This window comes from Panthera leo, chromosome F2 (genome assembly GCF_018350215.1).
Source record: "Panthera leo isolate Ple1 chromosome F2, P.leo_Ple1_pat1.1, whole genome shotgun sequence".
Classification (NCBI taxonomy): domain Eukaryota; kingdom Metazoa; phylum Chordata; class Mammalia; order Carnivora; family Felidae; genus Panthera; species Panthera leo.
In genome coordinates, this window is record NC_056695.1 from 41,874,908 (window position 1) to 41,890,909 (window position 16,002).

Sequence of the window (16,002 nt, forward strand, 5' to 3'; positions counted from 1 at the left end):
GGCAGCCCAGGCGTCCGAGAGGCCGGGACGCTGACGCGCTCGCGCAAAAGGGCGCAGGGGGTCCTCGAGTCCTGTCGGAGCTGGCCAGCTCGCGGGGCCGGAGGTCGGAGCTGTACCTTTTTGCGCGACCTCGCGACGCTTTGCTTTTCTTCGCTCCATATTGGCGTGTTTTGTTCCGTCTCCCCCTCCTGGGCTCAGGTTGTAACACAATCACGCGACACCCTAGCTCCCTCACGCGCTCCTTTTACGGTCCCACTGGGGTCCCCATTGTATTCCAACCGTTCAAAATTCCTTAAATAATCTGCGGGTAACACTGGGAAGAACTCTCCGAAACGAAAACAAGTATCGGCAGCAAAAGTTCACCTTCCCGTAGTCGGCAGGATTCGAACCTGCGCGGGGAGACCCCAATGGATTTCTAGTCCATCGCCTTAACCACTCGGCCACGACTACTGCTGCTGTTAATTTTGGCAGTGAGATCTATGTAGACTCTTCACACGAGTGTGTACAGTGTAACAGGTATGTTTGGATCGGGGAGAAAAACCATTCAAAGCTGTTCTGTCAGATAAAAGCGTATTTGAATGTTATGGTTCTAATTTATCTTTTTGAGGGATTCTTAGAGGATATCCCGTCCAACTCTTTTCTATCAGAAAAAACTGAGTTCTAGTATGACTTCTTAAGTTAGAGTCAGAAAACAGGAGGGAGCTAGGAAAGCCTGGTACTATAACGTACACCTGCTTTCTCAGTAATGGAGCCGTTTCCGGGACGGAATCTGGAACCTAGGGGCTCTGGCCAGCTCTAGGCTTCCTTGCCTGGCTCCCAGTTCCTTCCTTACACTTCTCTCTTGTACAGATAGCTCCCAGGAATTTCTTTTCATGCACCAGACACTAGAATGCTATTATTACTCACCGATTTAAATTCACTACGCAGGATCAGACTGTCCCATTGTGCCCTAAACTTAAAGAGTGTAATGCGTGATACAAATATAAGGTGTTGTCATTTAATGGTATCCCTGTAAATACTACTCACAGTGTAACCCTTGGAATCCCTGAAAATAGTTTGATCCAGGTGATTTAGTAGCTTCATTTATTTGGTTTGTTGTTTGTTTAAAATGTCTTTAATGTCCCTGAAGAACAAAATGCAGTGGTGTGCTGGAGCCAATGGTACCTGCTCACTAGAGCCCACCTTTATATTTTTATGAATTTTGGGAGCCAATTGTTAAATGCAACCATTAATTAGAACTAAATTATATAAACTTACAATTAAAATAATGACACTAAAAACAACAGTAATGCTCAAAATTCACCATAGTCTAGTTATTTCCCCACATTTTATTATAATTTATGCTGTTGAGATTAGTTATGTCTGTGAAATATACAGAGGTTGTTACGGTGAATCTCATGCAGGGATATCACTTTGGGTAGTTTGAAATCAGCCTTCATGGGTGTAATAACACCAGGGAAATTGCAAATGCTATAAAACATGGCTTTTTCCTCCATAAGAGCTGATTGTCAAGCATCTACCAGCAACTACTAATGTTACTATCAGACCAACTGAATATTCCCAGCAAGGCAACACTCCTCTTATCCGTAGGGCTGCCCTGCTTATTCTCCCTGCAGCTTTGTTTTAGCCATAAGAATCCTGACATACTGTCTGATTTTCTACTCAGTTCTTTAAAGTTCCCCTCCCTTGCCCCCCCTCCAAGTTGCCTTACTAGGTGATTGTACTCGGAAATGGCCTCCAGCAGAAAGACAGGAGTAAGCCATTTGATACTGAAGTTGCCCTTGCAACGTGGGTTCCAGGGGGAGTAATGCACAGTCGCCATCCAGTTTAACAGGCTTAAATTAATGATTTGATTTCTCTCTAGAAATGATGACATCTGAGGTGGTAGGGCCAATAGTTGAAAGATCTATTAGCATGTAGAAGATTTGCATGAAGGACCGTGAAAAGTTAAAAATGGAAATGCTTGTAGTTGTGTGTTTTGTTTGTTATGAATATTAGAAAAAATTGGAGCTTGTTTCCATCTTCTTCCACTCACATCCTCATTTTAATAAAATACCACGTATGGATAGATCATCCAGAGGTTGGTGCTTTCAGAATTTTGCTTACAGCTCATTCAACTCTCCATTGGGTCTCTTGACTTTAGTCATGTTGTCTTTCTGGTTTGCCTTAGAGAAAAGTTCAGTGTTTACAAGGAGAAATGTCACATGTCACATATGTGTGTGGCTATGTGATAAACTGTAAATCATAGAGAGTAGACTATTAAAAATCTCTAGGTGTCAGGAGTGATACCAGGTGTGCTTCAGTGGACTGTAAACAATGGAAGTGGATGTACACGATGAATGTATACGTAGCTTTAGAAGATTCTACATTCATGCAAATCATATTAGATTAAAAAAACTATTATATATATATTTTTGGTATTTTCTTTTTGTTTTCCAAAGTGAGGAATCTTATTTATTATTTCTATAGTTGTTAATATGTGTAGACAGTTATGTAAATCCTTGTCCCCTAAGTCTTTCCTAGTTTTGGAAAGCGTAGTGTCAGATGTGTCGTAAGGGAGAATAGCCAAGTGTCTTCAGATGATACAATTATTAAACATGGTAAAAGGAGCATGCTGTGTATTATTACATTACTTAGTATTCCAAGGAAGTATTTTAGGAAAAAAGTGTCCAAAATAAGAAAATAAAGCCCTGTTGGCTTTTCCAAGTAACTGAAGAAAGCTCTGAGCCTGCCTTCTTGCTAGCACTGTTCTAAATGAGTTAGGGGTGGTGATACAGCTGGTTCTGTTGTCCCACACAGCTCCAGGCCAACCTCTTCAGTTACAAGGTGTTTTATAATCCTCCTGGCCATTCACATAATGAATTGCAAGGCCTCTTTAAATTCCCATGTACTTGAGTTTAATTTCCCCAGCCCTGCTTTTCACCCACACACCCCAGACCTTCTAAATGAACATCCACTGTTGCCCAATGACAGTGGTGCGAGGGGAGGCATCCTCCCAGAACATTTGCCAGCCCCCCAGCAGCTGATGCTGTGGAAGAAACAGAACAGCATTGAGGCAGCTCCGGTTCTTTTAAGTGGTCCCTGAGTTAGGCCTCGATGTCGTGTAGGTAAATTCAGTCCAGAACACGCAGGATCTTTATTGGAATTTGCCCATTCTACTCTCACAGCTGTGGAGAGTTTAGACTAATCACAACCCTCACTGGGATACTATCATCTTCATAATTTGAAAAAGGATCAGGAGCCTGCAGGCTTGGAACATCTTGAGAAAACTCTGGCCCCAAAATACATCATCACACGTGGGGGACACCACTCACAGCATCATTGCAGAGGGCTTAAGAATGCTGAAATCAAGTATTTCTCTGGCGTGATTTCAAATGGCCTGAGAAATCTGAGAACTGCTTTTTTTTTTTAATCTTTAAATCTTTTTTTACTGCAAAACAGATTCTTTCCTCTTCCATCAACCCTGTTGCTGTCAATGTGTCCGATGTTAGGTGCCAGAAATGAGCATAGCCTCTTAATGATAACAATGCCAAGGTTAACATGGCCACCAGGGGCTCTCTCAGAAATCTGTTAGGGTGTATTTTGATCCACAGACACGTTCGGAAGGCGTGCACCTCCTTAGTCTTTCCAGTCTCAGTACATTTCTCTTCAGCAGCCTGGATAAAACCTGTCACTTTTTGCCAGACCTTCTCATGCTTGGGGGCCCTTGGACACTATTTTTCATTGACCCCATGTGACCATATGGCAGAGCTAGGTTCAAAGTTGGTATTTGGGAAGCAGCCTCTGACAGCACAGAAGCCTGGTGAACTATGGTCATTTGTTCAAAAGGCCAGTATTCACAGATGTGCTCTAAGAGTGTAATACAATTTTTGACCCCACCCAAATAGATATTTTATCACCCTCCATATAGCAACCAACCAACAGATCAGTCTGAGGAGGCCAGTGCTAATGTATGTGGCTCAAACCACTTAGCCCTCTGAGGAATCAGTAGTCCAGCCTTTCTTTTGAGGCTTAAACATTACAATGTTCCTTTCAGTTCTACAGTTCTCTGAGTACAGCTCCCTTTCCCCCAATTCCTTGTTTCATATTAGTTTTTTCTTTATGATTTTCAACCTTCAGAAAGTTAAACCTGACTCAAGAGAAAAAAAAAAGGATCGATTGGAGAACTATGTGGGAGGGGGAGTAGGAATTACAGCTGGGTGTTAGAATGAAAGCAAAGTGAGAACGAAACTGACCGAGGCAATCAGAAATGTCTCAAGGCCAGGGCTTAAGTTTTGTGTCTATCAGTCTTCCATTCCCTGATTGGCCATATTGCCTTTTAGGGAGGAACCCAGAGTTTTAAGCAGACCTGTCTGCTCTATTTTCTCAGTCACATTTCCACATGTCAGCCATTCTATGGCCTTAAAAAAAGATGTCTATAGGTTTCTGAAAATCCAAAAGTTCTCCACATCCACAAAAAACTCGTGGGAGTCCCTAAGGATAAAGCCAACAGGACTATCTCTCTTATGGTAAACTGCCCAAAGAATATTTGGAAGCTGGAAAAGACTTTGGTGATTATGTATAAAACTCCTCCATTTTATAGAAGGAGCAATCAAGGCCAGAGAATTGAAACAATCAAAAAAATTTTTTTTGATTAAAATTTTGATTAAAATTTAGATTTTTTTTAATGTTTATTTATTTTTGAGACAGAGACAGAGCATGAATGGGGGGAGGGTCAGAGAGAGAGGGAGACACAGAGTCTGAAGCAGGCTCCAGGCTCTGAGCTGTCAGCCCAGAGCCCGACGTGGGGCTTGAACTCATGGACCAAGAGATCATGACCTGAGCTGAAGTCAGACACTTAACTGACTGAGCCACCCAGGCGTCCCTTAAAAAATTTTTTTTAACATTTATTTATTTTTTTGAGAGACAGATAGAGGCAGAGCATGAGCACGGGAGGGGGAGGGAGATACAGAATCTGAAGCAGGCTCCAGGCTCTGAGCTGTTTGTTAGCACAGAGACTGACATGGGGCTCGAATTCATGAACTGCAAGACCGTGACCTGAGCTGAAGTTGGACACTCAACCGACTGAGCCACCCAGGCACCCCGAGAATTGAAATAATTTAGAAATTCTTTGATTATTAAGAGCTTTTCATTGCAGCCATTACATTGTCTTATTTCATTATCATGCTGGGTTATTCTGGATAAGACTCTTTCTGGTGGCCATGAATGATGATACAAGTTTAATATCAGATTGCCACATTTAGGAACCCTTTCGTGCCTGCATTGATATATCAATAAAAACATCTCTTATCCCTTCAAGTTCTTTAATCTCTGATTGTCTGTGTCACTCTAATGTACCCACTGCTTTATAGTTTAGTGGTTATGTGTAGACCTCATATTATATATGAGAGCACAGGCTCCTTGAAGTACAGGGATGCATCTCTGTTTGTATGCAGATGTAACTGATGCATATCTGTTTCTTTTGTAGTGCCTAGGAGGGAGAAGTATGGCTTTTGAGAAAATCTAAGCTGGAATCCTATTATAATGGTACTTTTAGGGGTCAGGGAATCCTGCTGTCTTCTAACAATAAGACAGATTCTGTGACTTGTGACTTGGAAGCCTATAGAGATGGTCAGTTCTTCCTTTCCCTGATTCTTCTTTCTTGCTAACATGGGCATAAAATGCCACAGAAACTTTTGGCTGACTGAAGGAGAATGAGTCTTGTCGCACATGCAGGGAGGTCTTGTTCTAAGAGAGACTGTGGGGGCTACAGGGGGGGACTGACCGGAGGTGGAGCTCCGGAGGGCAAAGCCTGGCCTCATCTCTGTGCCTCTAGTGCTGACATGTGCCTAGCATGTGACTTCTCCATTGTAGGAGAAGCATGTTTTGTGGCTTTTTTATCCCTCCGCCGAAACCAACTCATCGTAGACTGCATATGACCAGGTTCTACAAGATATTTATCATTTATTAGCAGAACATCACTGATTGCTCTGTCCGTTCCTGTTTGCCTGCTCTCCTGTGGGTACTGAAATATCTCACCTGAAGGATGAACTCCACCAGCCTCTGAGTCAGCTCAGCACTTGCTCACTCTTCTCCATCAGGGTTCAGTCTGGAATTGGTCTGGATAGCCTAACTCTGGTATCTGGTAAGTGAAAGGCCATGCTGCTGTCTGCTCCATGAACTCCTGTGTGATGGACTTCTCTTCTAGCATTAGATTGAACTCTGTTTCTATTCTTGGGCTTGAACTTCACCCAAACCTCAAACCACTGTCCAGGGCTGCAGTAGTTTGCTAGTGCTGCCAATAACAAATTGCCACAAACTTGGTGGTTTAAAAGAACAGAAATTATTCTCTCAGTTCTGGAGGCCAGATGTCTGAAATCAAGTTGTGGGCAAGACCACACTCCATCTGAAGGTTCAAGGAACAATCTATTCCTTGCCTCTTCCAGCTTCCCATGGCTATTAGCATTCCTTGGCTTATAGGCTCATCACTACAATCTCTGCCTCTGTCTTCACACTGCCTTCTCGAACTCTGTGTGTCTTCTCCTGTGTGTCAGTTTTAAAGGAGACATGTGATTGCCTTTAGGTACTCCCAGATAATCCAGGATGAGCTCCTCCTTTCAGGATTCTTAACTTAATTACATCTGCAGAGACCCCCCCCCCCCTTTTCTAAATAAGGTAACATTTATAGAGTCCAGGGGTTTAACATGGATAGGTTTTTGGGGGCCATTTCTTTTTTTTTTTTAATTTTTAAAAATGTTTTTATTTATTTTTGAGACAGAGAGAGACAGAGCATGAGCAGGGGAGGGGCAGAGAGAGAGGGAGACACAGAATCTGAAACAGGCTCCAGGCTCTGAGCTGTCAGCACAGAGCCTGACGTGGGGCTCGAACTCACGGACTGTGAGATAATGACCTGAGCCGAAGTTGGATGCTCAACCGACTGAGCCACCCAGGCACCCCTTTGGGGGCCATTTCTTAGCTTACCATAAGGACCCTGACAAACTCCTGGCCCATGCTGACCTCTTGTCTCTTGTGGTTATGACATTCAACATGAATGAGTCTGTCTGGAATCAAATTCTGTCATCCACTTAACTATGAATATCTCCACACCTCACACATTCTTACTGCCTTTCCAGGCCTCCACTTCCATCCTCTTGGGTATCAGTGTCAGGCTGGATCAGATCCAAGGTTGCCTTTGAATACTATGATTTTTTCCTTGTGGACTCCTTTTCTACAAATAAGTCCAGAGTCAGGTCAGTTCTTTTAGCCTCAGCCAAACTGCAATGGTTTTTATCCTCTTGTCAGCCTGGCAGTAAGGTGTCCACATGCCTCAGGGCAGTGATCATTTGGGTGTAGTAGTCTCATGTCTATAATATAATTTATTGTATGTACACTTACCATTTTCTGATGTCTTTCTATAACTTATTTTAATTGTCACAGCTGAAGAACTAGGGACAGAGAGGTAGAGTTACTTGCCCAAAGTCATATAGCTTGGGTTTTGAAATTGGGTCTAAGTCATGTTCATTTTACCATGTCATACTATAGTTTACACGTTTTCATTATTTATTTTAAGGTTATTTTTTCTCCTCCCCATTAAAAAAAGAAACTGAGGCAAGGGTAGGAATTTGCTTTCTTTTTTTGTTTTTAAAGTTTATTTATTTATTTTGAGAGTGAGAGAGAGAGACCATGCGCGTGCCAGTGAGGGAAAGGGCAAAGAGAGAAAATCCCAAGCAGGCTCTGAACTGACAGTGGGGCTTGAACTCACAAACCACGAGATCATGACCTGAGCCAAAATCAAGAATCGGATGTGTAACCGACAAAGCCACCCAGGTGCTCCAGACAACTTAATTCTTAAAAAAAAATTTTTTTTAAACATTTATTTATTTTTGAGAGAGAGAGAGAGACAGAGCGCAAACAGGGAAGAGGCAGACAGAGAGGGAGACAGAGAATCCAAAGCAGGCTCCAGGCTCCGAACTGTCAGCACAGAGCCTGACGTGGAGCTCAAACTCATGAACTGAGAAATCATGACCTGAGCTGAAGTCAGACGCTTACCTGACTGAGCCACCCAGGCGCCCCAGACAACTTAATTCTTAAATTTTGTCTGTGGGAGATCTTTTTAGTTCAGGGTCTTTGAGTGTATATAAATTCATACGTCTCTTCCTAGTTGACATTATTCCACAGTTATTGCGATTCCCCACTGTGTGTAGAATCTGTCTGTACTCTCTTAACATTCTCCAGCAACCATCCTGTGTACACGGAGAGGATGAGATGTAGTGTGAAGGAAAATGCTAACAAGTTCAATCAGCCAGAAAGAGTTTAAAAGTGTATTTCAGGGAAGAAGTTGTGCAATGAATTTACACACTGGCTTCTGACAAATTCAGACCAATATCTATGCTCTGAGTACAGTTAGATTAAAATTCTTTGAACCAACAGCTGTTTGTCACTTAGCCTTGCTAGCCTTGGTCTTGGATCTAGCTCTGTCACTGGCTTATGTCTTAGACGAGACATTGAAACTTCTTGTTTTTTAGTCTTCCGATTGAATACCCGATATGCTTCCATACCTTAGCTTTCTGTGGTACAGTACAATAAAATCAATCTTAAAAAATTTAAGCTTTCCTAATATAAAGGAAACATAATCTAATGAAAGGCAGTGTGCCAATGGTGGTAAACACGTGACCTTAGAAGTCACATGGACCTGGGTTGCAATCTCATTTCTCCTCTTTACTAGCTGAGGGTGGTGGGTACTTGAAGACATTGCTTATCTTCTCTGTCAGTTTCTTCATCTGTTAAAAAATGGAGTTACTAATATAGTACTTATGTGGCAAGGATGCTGTGAGGGCCGAATGGGAGCCCAGGGTGGAGGCAACAGAAGTGCAGAGCTACTGAGAGAGTCAGGAAGGCCTCTAATGATGAGCCCAAGAGGAAAAGACCATCTTCAGGGCCATCCACCTCTCTGGGCTTGTCTAATGTTTTGTCCCCAAAGCCAGGATATATTTTGTAAAAGACAGGTTACTGGACCAATGAGAGAGGAGTTACTTTCATTATTTTAAAACAACCCTACACATCAGTGACTGCTTTGCTTGAGCTCTGGGGAGGGGTGCAACGTGGAAGTTAAGTCTTCTGCTAGGAAATAGGCAGGCAAGTCAGAAGGGGCCTTCAAAGGACCCCTGTAGAGGGCACAGAGAACAGGAGAATGAGGTCGAGTGTAGATGAAGTCAGAGAAAACATGCATGTATTAGACAAAACCCTTTCTGTTGAATCCAGCTGCTGTCACCCAATTCAGTCTTCTCCATGACTAAAATATCTACAAATATCCTCTCACTGGTTTCCCTGCCCTCAGACACTCTTCCTCTAATCAGATCAGTATGCTTGCACTCCTGGCAATCTTCTTAGAGCTGATGGCTTCCCACTTTTGGACCCTGACCTACAGTAAGAAGGATGGATCTATCTATCCATCCATCCATCCATCCATCCATCCATCCATCCATCTAATCACTTACTTACTTACCTGTATGTTACCTATCTAAAGTGAGACAGAAGTTTTATAAAATTGTATTTTAGTCAACAAGAGATGCATTCTAATATTTTCTATTTCAATATGTTCTTTTTATTAAAAAAAGGTGCTAATTAAAACCCACTTAAATAGATCCCATGATGTACTAATAAATAGTAACCCACAGTTTGAGGTATTCTGTTCTTAGAGCATTGCTCTGATTATGTCCTTAGTTTCTTACTAAATCTTTGATGTCCTTACTTTGCCTGCCATATGAAGTCCAGGCATCTAGTACCCCCTCAGATCCATTTCCCATTACCCCTGGCAGGTGACATTAGAGTGTAGTGGGGCCTTTAGAGTCAGATGGGCCACAACTGAAGGCTGGTCAGTGACACCAGTGCTGTGGCCTTGAACAAGTTAACTTAATTTTTTATATCCCTGTACCCTTACCTGTAAGGGAATAATGGTGTCTACCTCGTCAGGCTGTTGTGAGGATCAGATGAGAATGTACACACTAAATACCGAGTAAATGTTAATGGTGTCGTTATTCTGCTCAGTATATGCTCCAGTTTCTAACATACTCCATTATTGGCTATTTTCCAGAAGCATTTGGTGTTTTCCATGACTCCTTCCCTGACCATACTGTCTTTTTTGGGAAATCTTATCAATCTTTTATTATTCAGCTAAAAGAGACCACTACTTTAGTCTTCCCTGACCAGTCGATGAGAAGTATTTCACTCCTCTCTTGAGTATCTGTACCCCTATAACTACATTGTGGCACTTATTATTGTTGTCTGTCATCGTTATTTCTTTTTTTTTTTTAATGTTTATTTTTGAGAGAGACAGAATGTGAGTGGGGGAGGGGCAGAGAGAGAGGGAGACACAGACTCTGAAGCAGGCTCCAGCCCGATACAGGGCTCCAACCCTCGAACCGTGAAATCATGACCTGAGCCAAAGTCAGACGCTTAACCAACTGAGCCATCCAGGCACCCCTGTCATTGTTACTTCTGATGTCACAGGGATGTGAGATCCATGAGGATGGGGAATGTTTTCATCCCATGTGTGCTTCCCTAGTGTACACCCCCTCAAAACAGCTAGCACAGATAATATGGTGAACGATCATATAGAATTGCCACTTGCTATAGGAGGCTGAGGTGAGCATGGCTCCAAGTTTTCCAGTTAAAATAGAATGTCTGATACTGTGTATCTGAGGAGGTCTTGCTTACCCTGTATTTTTAATTCCACTAGAAATAAAGTAAAAATAATCTTTGGTTGTCTGAACTTTTCATATAGACACAAACTACCCAGGTAAATGACCAGCTTGTGGCTGGTTTTATATCAATAATATCAATACTGTCAATACTGATTGTCATTCCTAGAACTGTCTTGTGTGCATGTATATATTTGTGCTCTAACTCTTGTAACAATGCATGGTGGGGGAAATGAGTTAGCAAAACAACAGAATGGCACAGTTCTGGAATGAATCCTGGCTTAAGAACACAGGGTGGTGGTTATGGGTTAGGCTCTGGGCCTAAACCTCCTGAATTTAAACCCTATTTTAAGGGACATCTGGGTGGCTCAGTCCCTTCAGCATCTGACTTTGGCTCAGGTCCTGATCTCATGGTTTGTGGGTTTGAGCCTGTGTTGGGCTCTGCCTGGAGCCTGGAGCCTGCTTTGGATTCTCTGTCTCCTTCTCTCTCTGCCCTTCCCCCACTTGTGTGTGTGCGCTCCCTCTCTCTCTCAAATAGGTAAACGTTTAAAAAATAAACCATATTTAAATAGAATTCATCTATTTACTGGCTGTGTTATTTAACCTATTTAATTTTCAGAGCTTCTATTTCCGCTTCTGTAAAAATGGGGACCAATGATATCACTCTCACTGTTAGGTCTGTTACGAGGATTCAGTGAATTAATACATGTGAAGCACTTAAACCATATTTGGTTAGTGTCTGCTGGTGGAACAATGCATATCGTATGTCCTGGCAATTCCACTTCTAGGTGTATATATAATATATATGAATACATGTATTTACCAAAAGACATGTTCTAGAATGTTCACAGTTGCAGGATTTATAATAGCCTCAAACTGGAAGCTACCAAATGCCCATCAACAGTGGAATGGATAAATGGCAGTGTATTTATGTAATAGAATATTATATGGCAACAATAATGAATAAACTGTATGTACTTGCAAAAAAATAAATTAATCTTGGGGTACCTGGGTGGCTCAGTCAGTTAAGCATCTGACTCTGGATTTCGGCTCAGGTCATGATCTCATGTGTAATGAGTTTGAGCCCTGAGTCAGGCTCTGTGCTGACAGTGCAGATCCTGCTTGGGATTTTCTCTCTCTCTCCCTCTTTCTCTGCCCCTCCCTGGCTTGTGCTCTCTCTCTCTCTCTCTCTCAAAATAAATAAATAAACTTAAAAAAAAATTAAAAAACATGGATGAATCTCACAAGTGTATTGTAGAATAAAAGAAACCAGATACAAAAGGTAAATGCAGTGTGATTTTATTTATATAAAGATCAGAAACAGGCAAAACTAGAAAATAGGATAGTGACTGCCCTAGTTGGGGAGAATGACTAGCTAGTGGCATGAGGAGGGTTTCTGGGGGTGCTAGAAATGTTGTGTTCCCTGTTGTGGTACTGACTACGTGGGTGTGCTCAGTTTTTGAAAATTCACCAAGCTGCATATTTGTGATTTGTATACTTTTCTGTATGTACATTAATTAAAAAAATTTTTTTAGAGTACATGGTGATATAAAGTGCTTAATGCACATTAGATATTATTATTATCAGCCAAAAAGCCCAAGTTTCGAGTGCTGACTTTGTGGTTATTGAGATGGCCCAATTTTTTATTTAAATTTAAATTAAATTAAATTAAATTTTTAAATATAATTTATTGTCAAGTTAGCTAACATACAGCGTATACAGTGTGTTCTTGGTTTCGGGAGTAGATTTCCATGATTCATCGCTTACATATAATACCCAGGGCTCATCCCAACAAGTGCCCTCCTCAATGCCCATCATCCATTTTCTCTCCCCAACCCCCCCAGCCCCCGCCTCGTTATACGAATCTCTTATGGTTTGATTCCCTCTCTGTTTGAAACTATTTTCTCCCCTTCCCTTCCCCCATGGTCTTCTGTTAAGTTTCTCAACTTCCACATATGAATGAAAACATTTGATATCTGTCTTTCTCTGACTGACTTATTTCACTTAGCATACTACTCTCCAGTTCCATCCACATAGCTGCAAATGGCAAGATTTCATTCTTTCTCATTGCCAAGTAGTATTTCATTGTATCTATAAACCACATCTTTATCTATTCATCAGTTGATGGACATTTGGAGACAGCCCCATGTTTTAATTCTTCCTTTTTAAAACTCCTCCTTTAAAATTCTTTTAAATTCTTCCCTTCTAAAACAATAAACAGAAATCATGATGCCTGTCTTGAGGAGATTTAGGTGCTATTGAGAACTAGTGAGATGAGATTTTTACACACTTTTAAAAAAAGTTTTATTTATTTTGAGAGAGAGAGCGAGAGAGAGAGGGAAAGAGAGAGATATTAAGCACACATGCAAGCAGGGGAGGGGTAGAGAGAGAATCCCAAGCAGGCTCTGCGCTATCAGTGCAGAATCCAACAGGTGGGGCTCAAGCTCATGAACCGAGACATCATGACCTGAGCTGAAATCAAGAGTCAGACCCGTAATCGACTGAACCACCAAGGTGCCCTGGTGAGATGAAATTTTTAAAATGGAACCAGCCTCTCACGTCCACCAGCAGCCATAGAGCCAATTTTTATTATAATAGGAAAAGTCATGTGAGTGCCTCCCTTAGTTGTGAAAAAGTAAGGCCAGTAACCTCTTACCCCTGAGGTAATATTATTAAGGGATTTTTGTTTATGGTTTGACAAAGGTAGCCCCCTCACCATAGAACTTGGTAAATAGAACTGATCTTGAGTAGAAGTTGGTGATTTTGCCAATGTTTAGTATGCCCATGATGTAGCCACGAAAGCAATGGTACCTGGTGAGCTAGTAGAACATTCTAGTTATTTCGCTCATCTGGCATTTGGAAGTATGATTGACCTTTTATTTTACTTATTTATTTTAAATGTTTATTATTTATTTATTTATTTAACGTTTCTTTTTGTTTTTGAGACAGAGAGAGACAGAGCATGAATGGGGGAGGGTCAGAGAGAGAGGGAGACACAGAATCCGAAACAGGCTCCAGGCTCTGAGCGGTCAGCACAGAGCCCGACACGGGGCTCGAACTAACGGACCGCGAGATCATGACCTGAGCTGAAGTCGGACGCTTAACCAACTGAGACACCCAGGCGCCCCTAAATGTTTATTTTTGAGAGAGACAGAGACAGAATGGGGGAGGAGCAGGGGGAGGGGGAGGGGCAGAGAGAGAGGGAGACACAGAATCCCAAGCAGCCTCCAGGCTGTCAGCACAGAGCCCGAAGCAGGGCTTGAATTCATGAATCGTGAGATCATGACCTGAGCTGAAGTCAGACACTCAACCAACTGAACCAACCAGATGCCGCTGATTGACCTTTTAGAACTGAAAAAGGCTCTAGGATGTTGGGCCTTGTAAGGATGGAGGAATGGGGAAGGCCCTAAGAAAGGAGTTCCAGACTTCCTGCTGATCTCAAGCAGTTCTTTGGGTCTCCAGCAGTTCACTAGAAGGTTAAAATGTATTCTGAGCTAGTAAAGCATACATACTGGTTAAGAATAATAGCTCTGGGGCACCTGGATGGCTCAGTGGGTTAAGCATCTGACTTTGGCTCAGGTCATGATCTTGTGGTCCATGAGTTCAAGCCCTGTATTGGGTTCTGTGCTGACACCTCAGAGCCTGGAACCTGTTTTGAGTTCTGTGTCTCCCCATCTCTGCCCTTCCCTGCTCGCTCTCTGTCTCAAAAATAAGTGAACATTAAAAAAAATAATTATAGCTCTACTAAAAGCTATCATTTATTGGACACTTACTGGGTGTCCAGCATGGAGACTGATTTTTGTTCACCACAATTTGTCCTCTCCTCCTTCCTAGACATGTGACTAGACTAACTTTCTCAACATCCTTTGAATTACCTGTCATTCTGTGACTAATTTCAGAGGAGCAACATTGTATAGTACTTCTGGTGTTAGACCTCAGGGCAATTGAAGGTTCTCTGGTGCTCTCTTCTCCTGCTGCTGTTTGGACTCCATAGTTATCCAGGCAGTAGTTAGCAATGTCCTAGGGATGACAGAGCAACATAAAGGAAAGAAGCTGGGTCCCTGAATGACTGTGTGGAGTTAGGCTTCCCTGCTACTCTGCACAGGAACTGTTATGAGAGGAAAAATAAATTTCTTTGATTTCTGAGCTTGCATTTCCCAGCTTTAAGGGGCACAAGAATCACTTGGGGATCTTGTTAAAGTGCAAATCCTGATTCAGTAGGTCTTGACTGGGGGTTTGAGTGGGGCTTGAGAGTCTGCATTTCTAATGAGTTCCTAAGTGATATTAGTGATATTAATGATGTTGGTAGTCCATGTGTACTTTAAATCCTTCCCCTAGGAATTTGGATTTAATTCGCTGGGGTGGGGTTCAGGGACATATGGTACTAATCGCCTTCCACCCCCACCCCTCCCCAGGTGATTCTAATTTACAGACAGGATTACAACCCACTGGATGGGAGGAATATTTTCTGAGGGTTCAGGAATCCTTTTCCTTTCCTGGTGCCCTTCAGAGGAGGAGATTATTCCTTATAGCTCTTCTAAGCGACCTTGTCATCCTATCTTTTTATTAACCACTTATGGGTAATGCTTCTGGTTACTTGTCTGCACTGTTGGGGGTACTTGTCTTCCTAAACTTCATTTCAGCCAGAAACTTCTTTTTTTTGACATCTTCTTGTTTGACATCTTGTTTTGGATGCTCAGCCTTGTCTTTGAACAAAATAATTCAAGATGGTGATGTACAGAGAAGCTGATTGTTGGCTCTTCCCAAAACCTGCCTTTAGGGACCACATATTGAGCACTGAGTCTTCAACCCTGCAGCAACAGTCTAACCTGGGATCTCAGTGCTGAGACAGACACTCTCCATTATGGAGATGGATGATGTAATAATTAAACTACTATTTTGTGCAATCAGTTTCACCTGAAGGTTCTAAAGCCTTAAGAACATCTGGTGGCAATTTGTAGTTAACACAACATTATTTTGCATTTATTAAGTGTTGATAATGCCCTAGGTGTTGTTACAGAATACAATCCCTGTTCAGAGGTCAAGACAGAGGGCAAATATGTCCCATAAGAAAGGAGGTGAGGCTCATAATAGTTAAGGACTTTTCCTAAAAACCCCTCTATCTAGGTTAGTTGAAACTTTATAATTTTGGAAAAGGCTGCCATTTGTATAGATTTTCTGCAGTTTATAAAATGTTTTTATATAGATTATCTAATTTTAGGTAATGTCTATTTCATAGGGGAGTGGGAGGGTGGAGGGGTGACCTACAGTGACAGGCTTGGGTGCCTGAACCAATTACTGGCAAGGAAGGATGGGATTATTA

The 16,002-nt window shown here is 42.0% G+C and overlaps 1 long non-coding RNA gene and 1 other non-coding gene across 3 annotated transcripts in view; one reads left to right on the forward strand and one right to left on the reverse strand.

The window, feature by feature from the left end:
* Positions 1–88: 88 nt before the first annotated feature.
* LOC122211099 overlaps positions 89–16,002 on the forward strand; it is a 33,966-nt gene continuing 18,052 nt past the window's right edge. The window contains exon 1 of one of the 2 annotated variants that reach the window (XR_006198492.1): positions 89–516. This is a non-coding gene — a long non-coding RNA (uncharacterized LOC122211099). Of the gene's footprint in view, positions 517–15,639; positions 15,758–16,002 lie in introns of those variants that run through there. The other variant, XR_006198491.1, reaches the window with a different exon arrangement.
* Positions 369–450, reverse strand: TRNAS-AGA. The gene has a single exon. It is a non-coding gene; the product is annotated as a tRNA-Ser (tRNA).